The sequence below is a fragment of the Chlorocebus sabaeus genome, chromosome 16 (assembly GCF_047675955.1).
Source record: "Chlorocebus sabaeus isolate Y175 chromosome 16, mChlSab1.0.hap1, whole genome shotgun sequence".
In the NCBI taxonomy this organism is placed as follows: Eukaryota; Metazoa; Chordata; class Mammalia; order Primates; family Cercopithecidae; genus Chlorocebus; species Chlorocebus sabaeus.
This window is the reverse complement of record NC_132919.1, coordinates 75,108,611-75,128,163: the sequence shown is the minus strand read 5'-3', so window position 1 is coordinate 75,128,163 and position 19,553 is coordinate 75,108,611. Positions and strand designations below refer to the sequence as shown.

The 19,553-nt window shown below is 41.3% G+C and overlaps 2 long non-coding RNA genes across 2 annotated transcripts; both read left to right on the top strand.

Moving 5' to 3' along the window:
• The first annotated feature begins 3,761 nt into the window (after window positions 1-3,761).
• LOC140708720 (uncharacterized) lies at window positions 3,762-11,094 on the top strand. Its single transcript, XR_012088928.1, has 2 exons — window positions 3,762-4,135; window positions 9,696-11,094. It is a non-coding gene; the product is annotated as an uncharacterized lncRNA (long non-coding RNA).
• Window positions 11,095-12,796: 1,702 nt separating this feature from the next.
• Window positions 12,797-18,572, top strand: LOC140708791 (uncharacterized). The gene is made up of 3 exons (XR_012088993.1): window positions 12,797-13,975; window positions 14,612-14,843; window positions 18,474-18,572. It is a non-coding gene; the product is annotated as an uncharacterized lncRNA (long non-coding RNA).
• Window positions 18,573-19,553: the final 981 nt, after the last annotated feature.

Sequence of the window (19,553 nt, the reverse complement as noted above, 5' to 3'; positions counted from 1 at the left end):
TAACATTCCCGAGAATCCCGAGAATAGCACTATTTTTATAGTAGTATACTTACGTAGTGTCGTTATTCGAATTATTGTGGATCCTAATAGCCAGTATCTGTTTGCCTTACTCAGAATAACTGACAGTATACTTGGACTGTTATGCCTCAAGGGTATACTGAAAGCCCCATTTATTTTTCACTGATCCTGAAAGTGTATCTAAATGATGTCTCACTTGAAATGTTTCTACTTTACTTTAGTACATAGATGATTTACTTCTTTGTTCGCCTAACTTGTTTGCCTTTCAGCAGGATAGCCTGCATCTTTCTAAAGATGTTTTATTTTTAATTATTATGGATACATAATAGTTGTACATATTTATGGGGTACATGTGAGGTTTTGATATAAGCATACAATGTGTAATGATCAAATCAGGGTAATTAGAGTTATCCACTACCTCAAACATTTAAAACATACAATAAATTATTGTTAACAATAGTCTCCCAACTGGGCACGGTGGCTCACGCCTGTAATCCCAGCACTTTGGGAGGCCAAGGCGGGTGGATCACAAGGTCAGGAGTTCAAGACCAGCTGGGCCAACATAGTGAAACTCCGTATTTACTAAAAAATACAAAAATTAGCCAGGCATGGTGGCACATGCTCGTAGTCCCAGCTACTCAGGAGGCTGAGGTGGAAGAATTGCTTGAACCCAGGAGGTGGAGGTTGCAGTGAGCCAAGATCATGCCAATGTACTCCAGCTTGGGCAACAGAGTGAGACTTTGTCTCAAAAAATAATAATAATAATAATAATAATATCCCTATTGTGCTACCAAATACTAGATCTTATTTCTTCTATCTAACTGTATTTTTTTACTCATTAACCATCCCCTTTTAATCCCCCTCCCCACTACCGTTCCCAGCTTCTGGTAACCAGTTTATCAAAAGAACATCCACACTCCCATGTTTACTGCAGCACTATTTACAATAGCCAAGATATGGAATCAACCTAGGTGTCCATCAATAGATGAATGGATAAAGAAAATGTGGCACATACATGCAATGGAATATTATTCAGCCATAAAATAGATTGAAATCCTATCATTTGCAACAATGCAGATGGAATTGGAGGACATTACATTACGTAGCTTATTTAAGCCAGGCACAGAAAGACAAATACCACATATGCTCACTCATATGGGGGTGCCTGCATCTTCTAAGGCAACTCACAGGCAAATGTCACAAATTCTCTAAAGAAAAACTCCAGTTATGCCAAGAACAAGTTAAATGTTTTGGTCATTCAGTATCTAAGGAGGGGTTTTCCATCAACTCTGATAGAGTTAAAGGCATAATTGTCTTTCTAAAACCAAACACCAAGAAATAGTTATGAGGCTTCCTCTGATTGGCAGGATATTGTCAAAACTGTAATCCTAATTTTTCTCTAATGACCCGACCTCTTTGTGAATTACTAACAATTGACCAGCCAGAGCTATTAACATGGACAGAAAAAAGTCAGAAATCCATAAATCAAATTAAACAAGCCCTAATGGAACTCCAGCTTTAGGACAGCCAAATTACAAAATGCCTTTCTCTTTATTTGTGCACTAGACACATAGGAGTGCCTTGAGAGTTCTTTTTTTTTTTTTTTTTTTTTTGAGACGGAGTCTTGCTTTGTTGCCCAAGCTGGAGTGCAGTGGCACGATATCGGCTCACTGCAACCTCTTCCTCCCAGGTTCATGCCATTCTCCTGCCTCAGCCTCCAGAATAGCTGGGACTACAGGCACCCACCACCAGGCCCGGCTAATTTTTTTTGTATTTTTAGTAGAGACGGGGTCTCACCATGTTAGCCAGGATGGTTTCAATCTCCTGACCTTGTGATCCGCCCGCCTCGGCCTCCCAAAGTGCTGGGATTACAGGCACGAGCCACTGCGCCCGGCGAGAGTTCTTATACAAAAACATGGGAATCATAACAGACCCACAGGGTATTACAGCCAGAGGTTGGACTCAGTGGCTCAAGGCCTGCCCCCATGTCTAAGTGCTATTTCAGCTACTGCCCTGCTATTTAGGTCTATAGAAGGAACAATAATGGGCCCCCCATAACTATACATGCTCCATTCATTCCACTGAAGCACTCTTAAATGCATATCACATCCAATGTTAATCAATGAGTCCATTGACTTCTTATGAGATCCTTTTCCTTTCATCTCCTAATGTAACTATTACCCAATGCAATAGTTGAACTCTGCTACTCTTTTGCCCTTTCCATTCAACGTATCTCACCATAACTGTCTGACACTTAACTGCTCAACTCCTTCTCCCCAGAGCTGATTTACAGGAAAGACCCTTGGACAATCCAGATTTTATTTGGTTCACAGATGGATCCTACTTGAGAAATAAAGATAGAAAATTTTCTGCAGGTTATGCAGTAGTTTCAAGTATGTGATCGAGGACTTTTATCGAGGATGGATGGTTCCCTAATGTTTCATCAGCCCAGCAGGCAGAATTAGCTGCTTCAACTCATGTTTATTTCTTAGTTGAAGGAAAAACCACAAATGTTTATACTGACAGCAGGTATGCCATTGGTGTGGCTCAGGATTTTGGTACACTATGAAAACAAAGAGTTTTCCTCACCTCTGCTGGGCAGAGCATTAAAAATGAAAAACAAGTTTCAGAGCTCTTAAGTGCTGTTCAAAAAACCTAAAGCTTTGGCCATTGTCAAAGTCCTGGAGCCAAGTGCAGTGGCTCACGCCTGTAATACCAACACTTTAGGAGACCGAGGCAGGCAGATTGCTTGAGCCCAGGAGTTTGAGACCAGCTTGGACAACATGGTGAAACCCCATCTCTACAAAAAATGCAAAAATTCACCAAGTGTGGTGGCACACCCTTATAGTCCCAGCTATTCAGGAGGCTGGGGTAGAAGGATTGCTTGGGCCTGGAAGGTCGAGGCTGCAGTGAGCCATGATTGCACCACTGTACTCACTCTACTCTGGGCAACAGAGTGAGACCCTGTCTCAAAAAAAAAAAAAAAAAAAAATCGTCCTGAGACACTCTAAAGCAAGCTTGTCCAACCCGCAACCCACGGGCCACATGAGGCCCTGACGGCTTTGAACGCAGCCCAACACAAATTCATAAACTTTCTTAAAACATTATGAGTTTTTTTGTGATTTCTTTTTTTAGCTCATCAGCTATTGTTAGTGTTAGCATATTTTATGTGTGGCCCAAGACAACTCTTCTCCTTCCAATGTGGGCCAGGGAAGTCAAAAGACTAGATACCCCGCTCTAAAGGAAATGAGCCTGAAGCTAGAGGCAACTATTTTGCAAATCAGGTAGCTAAAGAAGCTGCCTTAACTAAGAAATTTCGTTCCCCAAACTCTTATTTCATACAAATATTCAAATTAACCCCCTCAATATTGAGGGAGGCTCAACGGGCTGCCCCAGATACAGAAAATAAGGTTTGGGAAGGAAAATGGAGACAATGTGCTTCCCAGACTCGTATATGGTACGGCCCAGATCCAGGTAACAAACCCATAATGCCCACTGGATTGCAGTTTCCATTGTTGGAGTGTATATACAAGTTGGGGACCCATTGGGGTCCCAAAAAGATGAGTGAACGGGGATTGAAAACCATCATTTACTGTAGCAGAGAAGGTGGCATCTAGATGTATCAACCAGTGCCCCTGGTTGCAAAGGATTATCACATGGGCAAGTCTTTCCATAGCACTCCAGGGCACTTTCCCTTATCCTTTGGACCTTCTGAGGTGTGGCAACTGGATTTTGCAGGGGCCTTGAAAACAGTATGCTGAGAATAGATAGGGCTCAAGGACAGTATCTCCAACTGAACTTTTAATGAACTCCCGTAAGCGCCAAGAAGGCGGGTAGATAAGAAAGAATATAGAAACAAGGTACTGAGTAGAAGGTTACATGTGGGAAAAGAAAGTTTGTTTTGCATTGCGTTCTTTCTGCTGACCTGAGGTTTATGGAGTATAAATAAAGTGAGGCGGAGGCTCTGAGTGCGGCCGCCATGTTCTCTGTGTGTCTTTGTCTTTGTGTGTTCTTTCATTCTCCACCACCCCCGGTGCGGCCCCCAACAAGTGGCGCAGCGAGCAGGGTCAGCACGGGTGAGTAGGGGAGAACAAGAAGGGGAACCCCCTAGGAGCAGGTAAGGCTCAGATATTGTTAAGGGGAACCTTCTTAAGCTTTCACTATGGGAATTCCATCTCTCTGGCCTCAGAATATTTATGGCTGTTTCAAGGACTGTTGCTGTCTATGGGAGTAGAAGTGAAAGAAAAAGACTTTGAAGCGATTGTTTGCCCATGTTGAATAACATTGTTACTGGTTTCAGTATCAGACTAAAGTGCAGCTGAATCGGAAAAAATGGTTACAGGTAGTAAAAGCTTTGCTTAGAGCTCTCCAGTTAGGGGATATTATGCCTCTAAAATTGTGGACCTTGTGTAACTATCACTCAGACATTAGAGTTACTTGAGACTGATTCGGAGTGTGGTAATGTAGCCACAGGAGGAAAGGTATCTGAGGATTTGGAAAAATAAAATAAAATAAAATAAATCTGAAATGGAGTCCATTTGTGCCAGGGTAGCAAAAGGGGGAGAAGAGAAAAAGCCAGCTCTTCCTTCTTCTAAGGGAAATTCTGACATGCAGTGTATTATGGAAATGCTTCAACAAATATTACAGATACATTCTTCTAATTCACCTTTGTGAGCTTTCCCTGTTTCTTTTCCTTCTGCACTGTTAAAAGAGAATTTTCCAGTGCCTCCAACCCCCGGCTTCCTTATCTTTACCTTTGGCAAAGTTTTCTCAGTGCCCCCAACAGGCTGAGACGGCTGAGGGGCTGAGGCGCTGAGGCGCTGAGGGGCAGGCAGCCTGGCGGGTCCCTGCCGCAGGGTCGACCGCACGTCACGTGGCCGAATCCCCCGGGCTGCTTTCTCTCCAGCTGCTCAGCCACTTGTTTTCTTACCGTGAACCTCGGGCTCCTGCTCGGAGTCCTTTCTTGCTCTGTCTCTGTTTTTGCTGCATTCTATCGGCAAGTCTTTAATTTAGGATATTTCACTGATATAACTGAGGATGAACTGTGTTTTGCAGCATTTTATTTTATTACGCGCTTTCTCCTAGATTTTGGTATCCTTTTTATGCTGACTTGATTAAACATTTTGGAAACTTTCCTGGAACTGATAAAATAGCTTTGATATGATCTTTTTCTTGAGGTCATAAAATAATTTACTTTGAAATGTCTCAGCCTAACAACTTTTGGGCTTTTGTTGTTTTGTGCAGAGGTGGGAAGGCTCCTTTGCATTTTTGGTATAACTTCTGTGTTAATGATTTTGTTGTTTGCTTCACACAAAATCACTTAGTGATCCGTGTTTTCCAGCTTAGAGTTAACATGTATCATTTTGTGAATTAAAAAAATGTCTCGTAAAAAAAAAAAAAAAAAAAAAATTTTAAAGAGCTGGATCTGTTTCCAATGATTTGTGCTTCTTTTGCTCCTAATGCTTAGTTTTCAAATGGTGGCAATAATGTCCAATTTAATGCCTTACAAATTAAATTTTTAAAAAGAAATGAAAGCTGCCATTTCTAGCTATGAACCCCTATCCTTGGTCTTCTTGATATTTTTTCATCAGAAAATTTGATAATTTCTATAGACTGGAAGACTTTGGGGAAGGCTTTTCTTGATCGTTCTCAGTGGTTACAATTGCACAGCTGGTAAATGAACAAGGCGCATGTACAGGCTAGAAAAAATGTTATGTGTGATCCCCCAGGAGCCACTGAGGAACAACTCACAGGCACGGGCCAATATGCTACTCTTAGTGCTCAGGCTGGTCTAGAAGATGTTGCCCTTACTTAAATCAAGACTTTGTTTTTAAGGGCCTAAAATAAGGTAGAGATAACAGGAAAATCTTCCCTTTCCTCTGTGAAGATTTTACAGGGCACAAATGAACAATATTCAGATTTCGTAGCCCGTCTTCAGGATGCTGTCTTGAAAATTGTGGGTGCTGAACTTGCTTCAAAAATTTTGTTACAAACGTTGTCTTTTAAAAATGCTTATGCTGACTGTCAAAAATTGTTAAAATCATTAAAGGCCAAAGGGGCCAATTTAGATAAATATATTAAAACTTGTGTTAGTGTTGGAGGGGCTATTTATAATGCTCAATTATTTGCTGGAGCTTTGTCTAAAGCCTTAAAAGGAAATAACAAACAAGGTGTTTGCTTTCAGTGTGGTAAACCTAGACATTTCAAAAAAGAATGTCATAAAAATTGAACACTTTTATCCCTCAAGGCAGAAAGCTGCCTTCAGAGGTGTACAAATGTTGTGGTAAAGGTCGACATTGGACAAATAAATTGTCGTTTCAAAACTGATAAAAGTGGAAATTTACTGTCTCCTCTCCTGGGAAATGGGAGCCGGGGCCCACAGGCTTGGGGCCCCAACAATTTATGTCACCAGGTCTGAAAGTGTAGTTGGTTTATCAGTCTTTACAAATGAGAAATATAAGAAAGGAAAAGAATGCGCAAACTAACTAGGTTTCTTGTAATAAATCACTAAACTAGTCCAAGGACCAAAAAATACAAGATCATCGTGACTCTGAAGGATGTGAGATTATGGTTCTGCACTTGTTACATTAAAGAGCTAAAATAAATAGACGTAATATTAACAATAATAACAGTAATAATAGCCATAGTATACTGAGTACTTACTATGTGTCCACTACTGTGAAAAAATCTTCACTTGCATTTAGTTCTTCCAACATCCCTTTAAGACTAACAAATTTTATAATTATTACCATTTTGTAGACAGGAAAACAGAGTTAAGACAGTTTTATAAATGTATCCAAGGTCATATAGCTATTATATTTTGAAAATATGACTTTCTGTCCCCAGAGCTTACATGCTTAACCCTTTCCTCTAGACTGCTCTATAAAGTACAAAAATGGTAGTCACCCTCCTTGGAATAATCGAAGGAAAGAAAAATCAATAACTAAGTAAAAGTTGTATCTCAGCACCAGATCCAATCCCAATTTCAAGTATCCATTTAGCCTTGGATAGCATCATTGTGTTTTGAAAACCAAAATCCGTTGAGTATTTTGTGGTCCACCATCTTTTACAAAGCAGATACTCTATTGAATAGTAAACTACGAACTGAATTTCTGTACCTGTAATCACCTTATTTGTTTACAAATATTTGTTATTGACTAAATCTGCATACAATACCCAGTGAGCAATGGCCTACAACATCAAGGAATAAATTCAAGTCCTCCTTAAGGATCCCACACCTTACCCCAGTTTCTCAGCTTTATGTGGCAACTAAGCAGAGCACCGCTGCTGACTTAGTTATTACTCAGCCTTATACTTTGTCTCCTAATAGAGGAGTATATAAATTAGCTATTAGAGAGTGTGGCCCTTTGCCAAAAGGACATAATGTTACTAATAAAAGTCTTATTATGGTTTAAGTCTCACAATTTATATTCCTAGAGGCAAGGGAATGTATTCTCAATAGGAAGGGTTTGGTAGCACAGAAAAAACTGTTTTTTGGGAAACTTTAGTTTCTAATCAAAAGCCCTTATGTTCATTGCACATTAATGAAATAGTTTTTAAAGGGTTAATTGATACGGTGGTAAATATGTCTATTATTTGTTTAAATTAGAGGCCTATACAATAGGAAAAAAGACAAGTTGCAGTTATACTCACTGGCTTGGGTGCTGCTTCTGTGGTTTATCAAGACGTAGAACCTTTAACCTGTGTCGGTCCTAAAGGTTAACAAGGTCAAGTGTTTTTTTTTTTATTTTTATATTGTTCCTATCAATATTAATTTTTGGGAACAAGATCTTTCACAACAATTTGCTGCTTTTTTAAACATTCCTCATATTTCCTCAGCTGCCAAAAATATGATGTTCAAAATGGGCTACAATCCTTTAAACTCATAGCCACCACTCCTATTTATGTGAAACAGTGACCATTATTTAAAGAAATACTTAGGACTCTAAAAGAGTAAGTCAAAAAACAAATGGCCGAGAGGAATATAAAGCCACGTATTTCTGCATGGAATTCCCGTCTTTGTCTTGTCTTAAAACTATAAATGTTTACATTAAACCTAGGGAAAGTTTACAGCCTGGTCTTCCTAATCCTGCCCTTATCCCACAAAGTTAAAAACTAATGGTCATAGATCTCAAAAATTGTTTTTTCTTTATTCAGTTACAACATCTTTTTTCTATTCTAGAAGGAGACAGTCACTTGGACAGCTCACGTCATTTAACTCCTTTGGCTTTACAGGAACTCCAGCTTGTGGAAGAGCAACTTCAGAAGGCTCATTTACATTATATCCTTCCCGATGTTCCCCTTTTCCTTTGTTTATTTCATACTTTACATTCTCCTACAGGAATGATTCATCAGACCAATCAGCCGCTAAAATGGATCTTTTTGTCCAATAAAACATCTAAACACTTGGCTACTTATATTGATCGTTTAGCTGAACTGATCATCAAAGGACGGCATCACTGTCGACAACTTTGGGGAGGAGATCCTTCCTTAATTATCTCTCAATTCACTCATAGTCAGATCATTTATCTTCTTGCAACTTCTGATTCTTGGCAAGAATCTTCATCAATCTTGAGTTACAGTTTATCCTTATCCCTCGGTGCAACAGGGAGAATTGTTTACTATTCTCATGGTCTTACTTAATTTCCCTACTACTGGTTGTAATATTAGTGATTCTCAATATGCCGTTTATGTTACTTCTTATATTTCTCAGGCCACTTTACCTCTTTGTGCTACTTCTTCTCTTCAAAAACTCTTTTCCTTGTTATTTTCTACTTTGAGCCAACGTCGAGCTCCTTTATTCATCACTCATCTTCGTTCTCATTCTCAACTGCCTGGACCATTAGTTCATGGAAATACTCAGATTGATTCACTTCTAATTGGCCACTTGCAGGCTGCAGAACAAGAACATGCTCTACATCACACTAATAGTTCTGGCCTTCAACGACGGTTTCATTTAACTCATAAATAAGCTTGTTCTCTTATTCGAGCTTGTCCTTTCTGTGCTCCTTTGAGCATTCCATCCTTCCATCCTGGAGTTAACCTGAGAGGTACTCAAGTTAATCAAATTTGACAAATGGATGTTATACATATTCCTTCTTTTGGACGATTAAAGTATGTTCATCATACCATTAATACTTTTTCTCATTTTCAATGGGCCACTCCGTTGCCATCTGAGAAAGCTGATTCTGTTATTACACATCTCTTAGCTTGTTTTGCCATTATGGGCATTCCTTTTATACTTAAAACTGATAATGCCCCTGCCTATGTCTCTCATAAATTATAAGTTTTCTTACAGCAATACAATATTCGACATATCACCGGGATCCCGGGCAACAGTCAAGTTCAAGCCATCATTGAGCGTGCAAATTTAACTTTAAAAACTCAACTATTAAAACAAAAAGGGGGAAATGAGCCCCCCCAAAAAAAACCACATTTTTTTGAAGGTTAACCTTTCTACCTTAATTTTTTTGATTTTGAAGGTTCTTTTTACTTTAATTATTTTTTGAATCAATGGAGACAATTGCAAGACTCTGCTGTCGTAACCCATCTTTCCTCACCTCTCTCGGTGACAGTCCCCGCTGACAATTTAAAGATTTGATATCCTAATGAAGAAGGTAAGTATGTTCAAGGGCAAGTTCTAAAACAGGAACGGGGCTATGCTCTTGTCCTTACAGGGAGCGGACCTGAGTGGTTTCCTACAAGATGATTGAAACCCTGTTGAAAAGAAAACTGGATTCAGCATGCATTTCTTCCTTTGTTGGATGTGCCTCGGCGGGGGACTTATTTCCCTTAGTGAGGCTTTGTATGAATATTGCACTTATATTCCCTTTCCACCCTTGTATCAGGGAGTTGCCTGGGGAGAGGCGGAAATTAAGGTTTTCACCAATGACACTACTTGAATGCTGTCCCCCTATATAGACAAGGACAATATAGAACGGGAAACGGAAATTATAAACAACACATACCAATTTGGAGTGGAAGAACTTCCAATATGCATGGGAAATAGTTCTCATTGTCTCCAAAAATCGTATGAAGCCTGGGTTGTTCGCTATAATCATAGTTATGTGGCTGCTAATACTGTTATTATAATCATACTGTATATAGTAATGAAACTATTCCTAGTTCTTTACCTTTTTGTCCTATTCCAGAGGTTTCTCCTAATATTGAGGTGCTGGAGTGGCAACTATGTCGGGGAAATAAAACCCGGATTTTATTAGAATACAATGGGATGCAAATAACTGATTGAAGTGTGCACGGTGATTTTCAAATAAAATTTAGTCACATACCTTTGAAATGGCACCGGGTAAATAAAAGTATTGCTGCTAACAATAATGAAACCTTGGTATGGTGTGAAGGAGGCCTAAGTACAGAGTCATCTTTGGAAGTTGTTAGCTGCAGGCGATGCCATTAGCACTTTTGTGGGGAATATGTCTCTTAATCTTTCTAACCCAACTAATTCCTTTCATATTCAGTTATATCGGAATACCTCTCGACATATTATTGCTTGTGTCCGTAAGCCCTACCTATTATTAGCAGGGAATTTGATATGGGATAATAATACGGGAATTGTTAATTGTACAAATATGTGTACATTTTTGTCTTGCCTCAATCATTCTTGGTGGCACAACTTTGCTGGGGATATTTATATCCTCAGGGCTCGTAAGGAAATTTGGCTACCTGTTAATCTTACGCGACCGTGGGGGGCATCACCTCTTGAAACTTATATTTGGACTTCTCTTCAGCGAACCCTCCGTGCCCTTGGACTTATAATTGCCTCGGTGATGAGTCTTGTTGCCGTTGCCTCCACTGCGGCTGTAGCAGGGCTCGCTCTTCATCAAAGCATACAAAATGCTGAATTTGTGCAGCAATGGCATGAACAATCTCACCGGTTATGGCTTCAACAACGAAACATTGATTCTCAACTTGCTGAAAGATTGGACAACATGGAGCAAGCGTTGACATGGCTTGGAGATCAGCTCACTGTACTCAGTACTCGGGTAACATTACAATGTGATTGGAATTCCACTCAATTTTGTGTAATGCCTGTGCCTTTTAACATCTCTCAAAATTGGACTGTAATCCGAAAATTATTAATTGGCCATAAAAATATTAGTTTGGACATTCAAGAGCTCACTCAGAACATTTCCGAAGCATTTCGACAACAATTACATATGCTGTCTGGAACTGTAACCTTGCAGGAGCTGGGGCAGTGCCTTGCTGCCTTTAACCCATGGACTCAGATAAAAACATGGATTTCTACAATCTCTGGAAGTATATTGCTTTGGGCACTTGGTTTGGGTCTACTTCTTTTGGTGATTCGATGCTCACTCCGTCGCCACCAAAAACAAAAGAAAACACAGGAACAAATATGGGCTACCTTTTTAGGATTGAGGCAAAACAAAATTAAAAGGGGGGAAATGCAGGGGCCTTGAAAACAGTATGCTGAGAATAGATAGGGCTCAAGGACAGTATCTCCAACTGAACTTTTAATGAACTCCCGTAAGCGCCAAGAAGGCGGGTAGATAAGAAAGAATATAGAAACAAGGTACTGAGTAGAAGGTTACATGTGGGAAAAGAAAGTTTGTTTTGCATTGCGTTCTTTCTGCTGACCTGAGGTTTATGGAGTATAAATAAAGTGAGGCGGAGGCTCTGAGTGCGGCCGCCATGTTCTCTGTGTGTCTTTGTCTTTGTGTGTTCTTTCATTCTCCACCACCCCCGGTGCGGCCCCCAACAGGATTTTATCCAGATGCCGCCCTCCCATGGCTACAAATATGTCCTGGTTATGATTTGCATGTTTTCTTACTGGGTGGAAGCCTTTCTATGCAGAAGGGCCACCACCTTAACAGCAGGAGGAATGCTATGAGAACACACTATCCCATGTTGGGGAATCCCCTTGGGACTTCACAGTGATGAGGAATCATTTTATAGGACGGTCATGAAATCAATTTGTGAAATCTTGCCTCTTATACAACACTTCCATTGTGCCTCTCACACCCAGTCTCCTGGGTTGGTCAAGCACACTAATGGGACTATAACAACCCAACTGGCTAAGCTAACAGAAGCTTTTAACCTTATATGGCCTAAGGCTCTTCTACTGGTCTTGCTTAACATGAGATCCACTCTTTTTGGAAAACACAAATTTTCTCTTTATGCAATCATTACTGATTAGCCTTCATCATCACAGGACCCTAGTTTTAATTCAACAGGACTAAAAGGTGAAATTCTACACTATTGTAAAAACTTTGTTAAGTTTCTTAATAACAGCTGGCTGGTAATGGACTTTCCATAGAGCACTTCCAAGAGGTGAAGATAAAAAATTTCATAACTTGGCCGGGCGCGGTGGCTCAAGCCTGTAATCCCAGCACTTTGGGAGGCCGAGACGGGTGGATCACGAGGTCAGGAGATCGAGACCATCCTGGCTGACACGGTGAAACCCCGTCTCTACTAAAAAATACAAAAAACTAGCCGGGCGAGGTGGCGGGCGCCTGTAGTCCCAGCTACTCGGGAGGCTGAGGCAGGAGAATGGCGTGAACCCGGCTGGCGGAGCTTGCAGTGAGCTGAGATCTGGCCACTGCACTCCAGCCTGGGCCTCAGAGCGAGACTCCGCTCAAAAAAAAAAAAAAAAAAAAATTTCATAACTTACAACCAGGTGATTTTGTATCCTGGAAAAGATTAAGGATTCTCTCCAGCCTCGTTCGAGAGGTCCTTATCAGGTATTCCTCACACTCCTGCACTGCAAAATTAAAAGAAGTCCATTTTTCTCATTTTAAAAAAATACTAAATATCCTGAGTGGGTTGTTTCATCAAAAAGTGACCTCCAGGTCAGGAACAGTGACTCATGTCTGCAATCCCAGCACCTTGGGAGACCCAGGCAGGAGGATCGCTTGAGCGCAGGAGTTCAAGACCAGCCTGGGCAACACAGCGAGATTCTGTCTCAATTTTTTAAAAAAATTTAATTAGCCAGGCGATCTTCCTGTCTTAGCCTGGGCACCAGGTGTGTGCCACCATCCCTGGATAATTTTTTATTTCTATTACTTTTTAGTAGAGATGAAGTCTTGCTATGTTGCCCAGGCTGGTCCCAAACTCCAGAGCTCAAGTGATCCACCTGCCTAGGCCTCCCAAAGTGCTGGGATTACAAGCATGAGCCACCATGCCCGGCTAGCACTTAGATTAAACTATCCCAAAGTATTGCCACTGGAGGAAACATAGCCGATTGCTGGATCTGCCATATGATTCCTAGATCTATTCATTACCAATATATGCAATTAGTGACACCTGTCACTGATTTTCCAGATGTCCCTGGTGTCACCACTTATTTAGAACAACCCTTTGGGGATTAACTTTCCAGGTCTAACTTCATAACCCCAATACTATTATCCCCTGTTTTAATTTGTCTCTGGGTTGTTAATGTTGGCCTGAGTTTTAACCCAGGCTATACCTTGATCCATGTGTTATTGGATAAACAAATGTGTTAAAGAAGATAAAAATGAGCCTCTACTATGCCAACAATATAAATCAATAGGCTACCGTGTACATGGATTCTGGAAGGCTTGCAAAGGAGGAAATTCCTGATTTAATTTGTTATTGTTACTCCCCATGAATTAGAATTAGTCTATTAACAAAAATACCTTGAAGGGAATCACCTGCCTCCCATGGGTTCTGTGTTTGTATGTGGCATTGGGACTGATTTGCCTACATAAGGATGGGCACGTCGCTTTAATAGCTGGTAGATAGAAGGCGTATGCTTGTTAGGACATTTTCTAAATCCCTTGTCATTGCATAAAAATAAATGAAAAGATCCTCTTTTTCCCTCTCTTACAGAGCTAAGAGGACTACATCAAGCTAAGAGGATCTACATATGATTAGAAACCTGTCAGCTACCATTGATCAGATAGCTGGAGACACTGGAAAAAGCATTGCACCTCAACAAAAGTCTTTAAATTCTTTAGTCCAGGTAGTACTAAATGACAGAATTGCCTCGGACTATTTATTGGCTAAATAAGGAGGTGGCTGCACAGTAGCTCATACTACCTGTTGTACCTATATTAACACCTCTACAGAAGTGGAAACTTGAGAAATAGTAACTTAAAAGGCTAACTGGTTACAGGCATAATTACAAACTGATCGTCTAAATAACTTTTTTCGTTGGTTACCCTCCGGACTAAGTTTTGTTTGTTTGTTTGTTTGTTTGTTTGGAGTCTCGCTCTGTCGCCCAGGCTGGAGTGCAGTGGCTGGATCTCAGCTCACTGCAAGCTCCGCCTCCCGGGTTCACGCCATTCTCCTGCCTCAGCCTCCTGAGTAACTGGGACTACAGGCGCCTGCCACCATACCCGGCTAATTTTTTGTATTTTTTTTTAGTAGAGACGGTGTTTCACCGTTTTAGCCAGGATGATCTTGATCTCCTGACCTCATGATCCGCCCGTCTCAGCCTCCCAAAGTGCTGGGATTACAGGCTTGAGCCACCGTGCCAGGCCCGGACTAAGTTTTTATTCCATTCTGGTCTTCAAGTTGTTATTACTAAAATCATAAGCATAATTGTTATTTTCCTGAATATTAAGTTACTTATGAATTACATTTTCGTTTGCTTTAGGTCAAAGACTAAGGCCAGAATAATGCTCTCCTAGTGCTGGGGATGATTCATTATTCAAGAGAATAACATGAGAATAGCCTCAAATCACGACCTACCCCACTTTGCTAGCAACCTGGCCCACCTGCAATAACAAGGCTCTTTCTCCCCTCCTGAGAAACATGACTTCCTGCCAATGAGACTTCCCAGTGCCAAGGAATGAAGAACTTTCACCCCAACCTAGCTGGTACCACAGGTATGTGCCACTCCAACCTAAGCAGAGATTGATCACCAGTGTTTTCATGGGAAGAGTTTTGGTGCTTTTTTTTTGGTTTTTGGTTTTTGGTTTTTGGTTTTTGTCTTTTTCGAGACAGAATCTCACTCTGTGGTCCAGGCTGGAGTGCAGTGGCGCAATCTCAGCTCACTGCAACCTCCACTTTTCATGGGAAAAGTCTGATCAAAAGGGGGGAATTGATAACCTGCAAGTCACATTATGTTAAGCAGGCTTCCAAATCAATCCACCTTGGAGAGGCCTTGTGACTTGGAGATATTCTGCCACTGAGTAAGGAATCTTACTGTAAGTTCCTCAGATTGTTGATGTACTGATCATTGCATGGCCTGTTGACATTGACTAGGATGCTGATTTAGGATTAGCTGAAGTATGAAGTTCTACTGAGTGTCTTTCATGTAGACCTTTTTTTAGCCTGTATGATGCAATTTATATCTAATGATCATAACTTCTATATTGTACCCTCCAATGAAGAGGGGACAACTCTGGTGTGAGGAGTCTCCCTCCCTTCTTTTAAACTTTTCTATAAAAATCTTTCCCTATGTGACAGACTCCAGAATACCTCTGACTTTGTTGATGTGTCTTCTAGGTCAATTCTCACATTTTGCTTTCAATAAACATTTATAAAATTATTTATTGGCACAGAGGCATATACCCATAGTCCCAGCTACTCAGGAGACTGAAGGGAGAGAGTCGCTTGAGCCTAGGAGTTAAGTCCAGCCTGGGCAACATAGTGAGACTTTGTCTCTAAAAAAACGTGTGTGTGTGTGTGTGTGTGTGTGTGTGTGTGTGTGTATTTCTGCCTCAACATCCTCAATTCAGTTGACAAGGTCAACCCTCACAAAGATTGCATCAATTTCCTCATTGCTTTGATGGATTTTGCATTTCTTTCATTTTCTTAAGGAGCAGTAAGTTAGGGTAATAAGGTGGGTAAGAGTATAGACTCTGGAGGCAGATTGTCTGGGTAAATTTCTGTTCTACTTTGTAGCTGTGTGACAATGGGCAAGTCCCTTGCCCTCTCTGTGCTTTAGTTGCTTTATCTGTAAATTGATGATGATAATAGTACTTAACTTAAAGGGCTATCAATATATTGGGAGTTAATACAAGTAAAGCATTTAGAACAGTGTTTGGCAAAGGAGTGAATACTAAATAGTTATATATACTTATTTGCTAACATTTTTAAGACTCTAAAGATTTCTTTAATGTTATTTCATTCACTCCTTCACATCCTTATGTAATTCCACCATAATGTCTTCAAATTCTGTATCCTGAGCACATTATCCCTTTCTCTCTAGGCCTAAATGCACCTGAATGAACCTGCCCCCCTCCAAGGCTTTGCTTGGCATTACATAACACATGGAAAGAGCAAGATGAGACAAATGGCTTGAGTCACAGTACAAGAGCTGAGTGGCCTTGATCTCTCTAACATTGTTCCAGACTTTCCCACTAACACTCATTTCTAGAGTTAACAAGGAATGAGATCTTCCTCAGAGACAAGGAATGACCCAGGGATAGGAAGGTGGCTTCTGGGATTCCAGCAACATTTCTCCTTCTGAAGCAAACACCACCAGTTCTGAAATTGTTGGAATTCCTAGCCTGGACCTTCCACGCTTAGGAAAGGAGTTTGAAACATCAGGATTCCAACAGTGCTCCTCTTGTGCCAGACTTTTCTACGTGGCTCAGCCAGGGGCTAGGGCTGGGGCTGGGAAGAAGCTTTGGGGAAGTGTACCAGGAACCTCAGGGAAAGATTCCCACAAGAAAGAGAGTTCCTGACCCACTCACTCCATCTGGGGAGATGCCGTCTTAGTCTCCACCATGAAGAGAAACACTGGCTAGAACAGCAGAGCAGGAAAAGAGGATGAGCTTAGGTCCTCAGTGAGTCACTGAAACCTCCCTGGAGCAGGCTCTCCTGGCTCCAGGCAAAGTGGTGATCAATGGCCTGGCTGCGGTAGCTGTTTTAGCCTGGTGTTAATTATAGCTGAAAAAAAATTCATTAATATGACACTGGAGTTTGCCCAGCTCTTAAATTCATATCTACAGATAACAAACTAAACGTGAACTAAAGGACAAAGTGGGATTTATGAGGATCCACAGATCTCATTGGGCTATCTAATTGTGGCAGAGCCCTTAAGCCAAGATGCAAGAGACCCAACCCTGATCCCAGCTCCAACCGTGCCCAGCTCTGTGTGCCCTTGAGCAGGCCACTTCACCTCCCTGGGCCTCAACTTCTAATCTCTTCTCTTGGCCCATCCTTCCCCTATAATATGTAGAGATGATTTAAATCTCCACCTTCGCACACCAACACTCTTAGAATAAAGATAAGAAGAATAAATATTAATTTGCATATTGATGGCACTTGGTACATGATTCAAAGACAAGAGGTGTAACTAATATACTAGATGACAGAAACAAAACCAATGTTGGCTCTATCTAGTAATGAAACGTTCAGAGGAACATTCAGATTTGTGCTGATGGTCTGTTACTGGGAAATGGACTCAGGGAATAACCACACCACTTGTGAAAAGGATGAGGGAATTGATGTCACCTCTAAGTTCATTATCAATCAAGTAGGACCTGGTGAGGTTCCTCTCCTAGTCACAGTGCAAGTCCTACTTGTTCCCTGTGTTCCCTCCTCCCCCATTCTCAGAGCCTCACCCTTGCAATAGCCTCTCAATCTCCTGTATCTTCAGCTTTCCCTCTCTACTGGACCCTTCCGGGCAATATTTAAACATGCTCATATCTCTCTTATTGAAAACAAAAAAGTCTGCTCTGTTTTTCTCTTCAGCTGCTGTTCTCCTTCCTTTATTCCTCCCTTCCTCCAGATTTGCCTAAAGAGTTGTGTATCTTTGATGCCGCCCTTCCCCCACCTGCCATGCTTCTTAATCCAGGACTCCATGCCGCTGTGTCACCAGCATTGCTTTTGCTAAGGTCACCAATGATCATCATGTTGCTAAGTCTAATGTATGCTTTTACACATCAGACATGTTTTCATCTTTCTCAGCCTCTCGGCTAAACTGCTGACGAACATTCCACCTAGAGTAGATGGTGTTTTTTTGTTTGTTTGTTTTTGTCAGAGTCTCATTCTGTCACCCAGGCTGGAGGGCACTGGTGCCATCTCAGCTCACAGCAACCTCCACCTCCCGGGTTCTAGCGATTCTCCTGCCTCAGCCTCCTGAGTACCTGAGATTACAGGCACAAGCCACCATGCCCGGCTAATTCTTGGATTTTTAGTAGAGATGGGGTTTAGTAGAGATGGGGTTGGCCAGGCTGGTCTCGAACTCCTGATCTCAGGTGATCCACCTGCCTCGGCCTCCCAAAGTTCTGGGATTACAGGTGTGAGCCACCGCACCCGGCCAAGGTGGATGATATTATAGTTCCTAGCTGTATCTGTGCTCTCTGTGATGTGACTTTGTATTAGTAGTTCCTCTCGTCAGAGGTTAAGTATACTTTCCCAGTCCACTAGTGTTAGGATTGGCCATGTAACTTGCTTTAGCCAATGGGGTATGGGAGGAAGTGACAGTGTGCCAGAACAAGCCCAGAACTTCAGGGGCATTGCATGTTTCTATTAACTTTGCTTATGCCACTGCAATGTCACAGGAAGAAAATGTTGCGGCTTCTGAAGAATGAGAGACGTGTGAAGCAGAGCTGCTCTGGCTGACCCACTGACTGACTGTAAGCATGAGTGTGATAGTTACTGCTTACTGTTGATCCCACTAACTTTGCAGTGGTTTGTTACACAACACTGTTATGGTAAACAGCCTTATACACCTCCTTAAAATAGCCATCGGCTTCAAAAACTGGTCTAGAAATCAAAGTTGTTCACCAATGGCTTGCTTTTTAAATTTTATTTACTTATTTTGAGACAGGGTCTTGCTCTGTCACCCAGGCTGAAGTGCAGTGGCACCATCACAGCTCACTGCAAACTCCACCTCCCAGGCTTAGGCAATCTTCCCACCTCCACCTCCCAAGAAGCTGGGACTATAGGCACATGCCACCACGCTCAGCTAAATTTTGTATTTTTTGTAGAGACAGGGTTTCATCAGGTTGGCCAGGCTGGTCTCTGAACTCCTGGGATCCTCCCACCTTGGCCTCCCACAGTGCTGGGATTACAGTGTAAGCCACTGCACCCAGTCAATAGCTCTTAAGACTCTATTTTTTTCTCTTTCTATATCTGAGTACTGGAAGAAAATGGAAGGTTCCAAGGAGAAGACATGTTGGCTTTTGAAATGTTATGAGAATCCCAAATTTCAACATAAGAATTTGAGATCTAGGATCTGTGGGTTTGGACCACATGGGAGGTGATTTTAAGCATTAACATCACAGCTTTCTTACCCAGAAAGCACCAACCAGGACATAAGGTAGCTGAACTTTCACTTTTCTACAAACAGGTGTTCTTTTTTTTCTTGGTTGGCATTTACGACCATAAATTCCCAGTGTTTGATATTTATAAACATTAACACTGTTTCCTATACTTCTGAAAATAGTAAAATGTTCATTATTAAATTCTGAAACCACGTCCCACAATTTCTGTTTCCAAGTTATGTACCTTTCTGGCACCAGTCACAGAGTTTCATCAGCAGCAGTGATATAGCTAAGGCATAAAGCTTTTATTTTAAAATTATTCCATCCTTGCAGTACCAAGCTACTACATTTCTTAGTGATCTTTTTCTAATATTT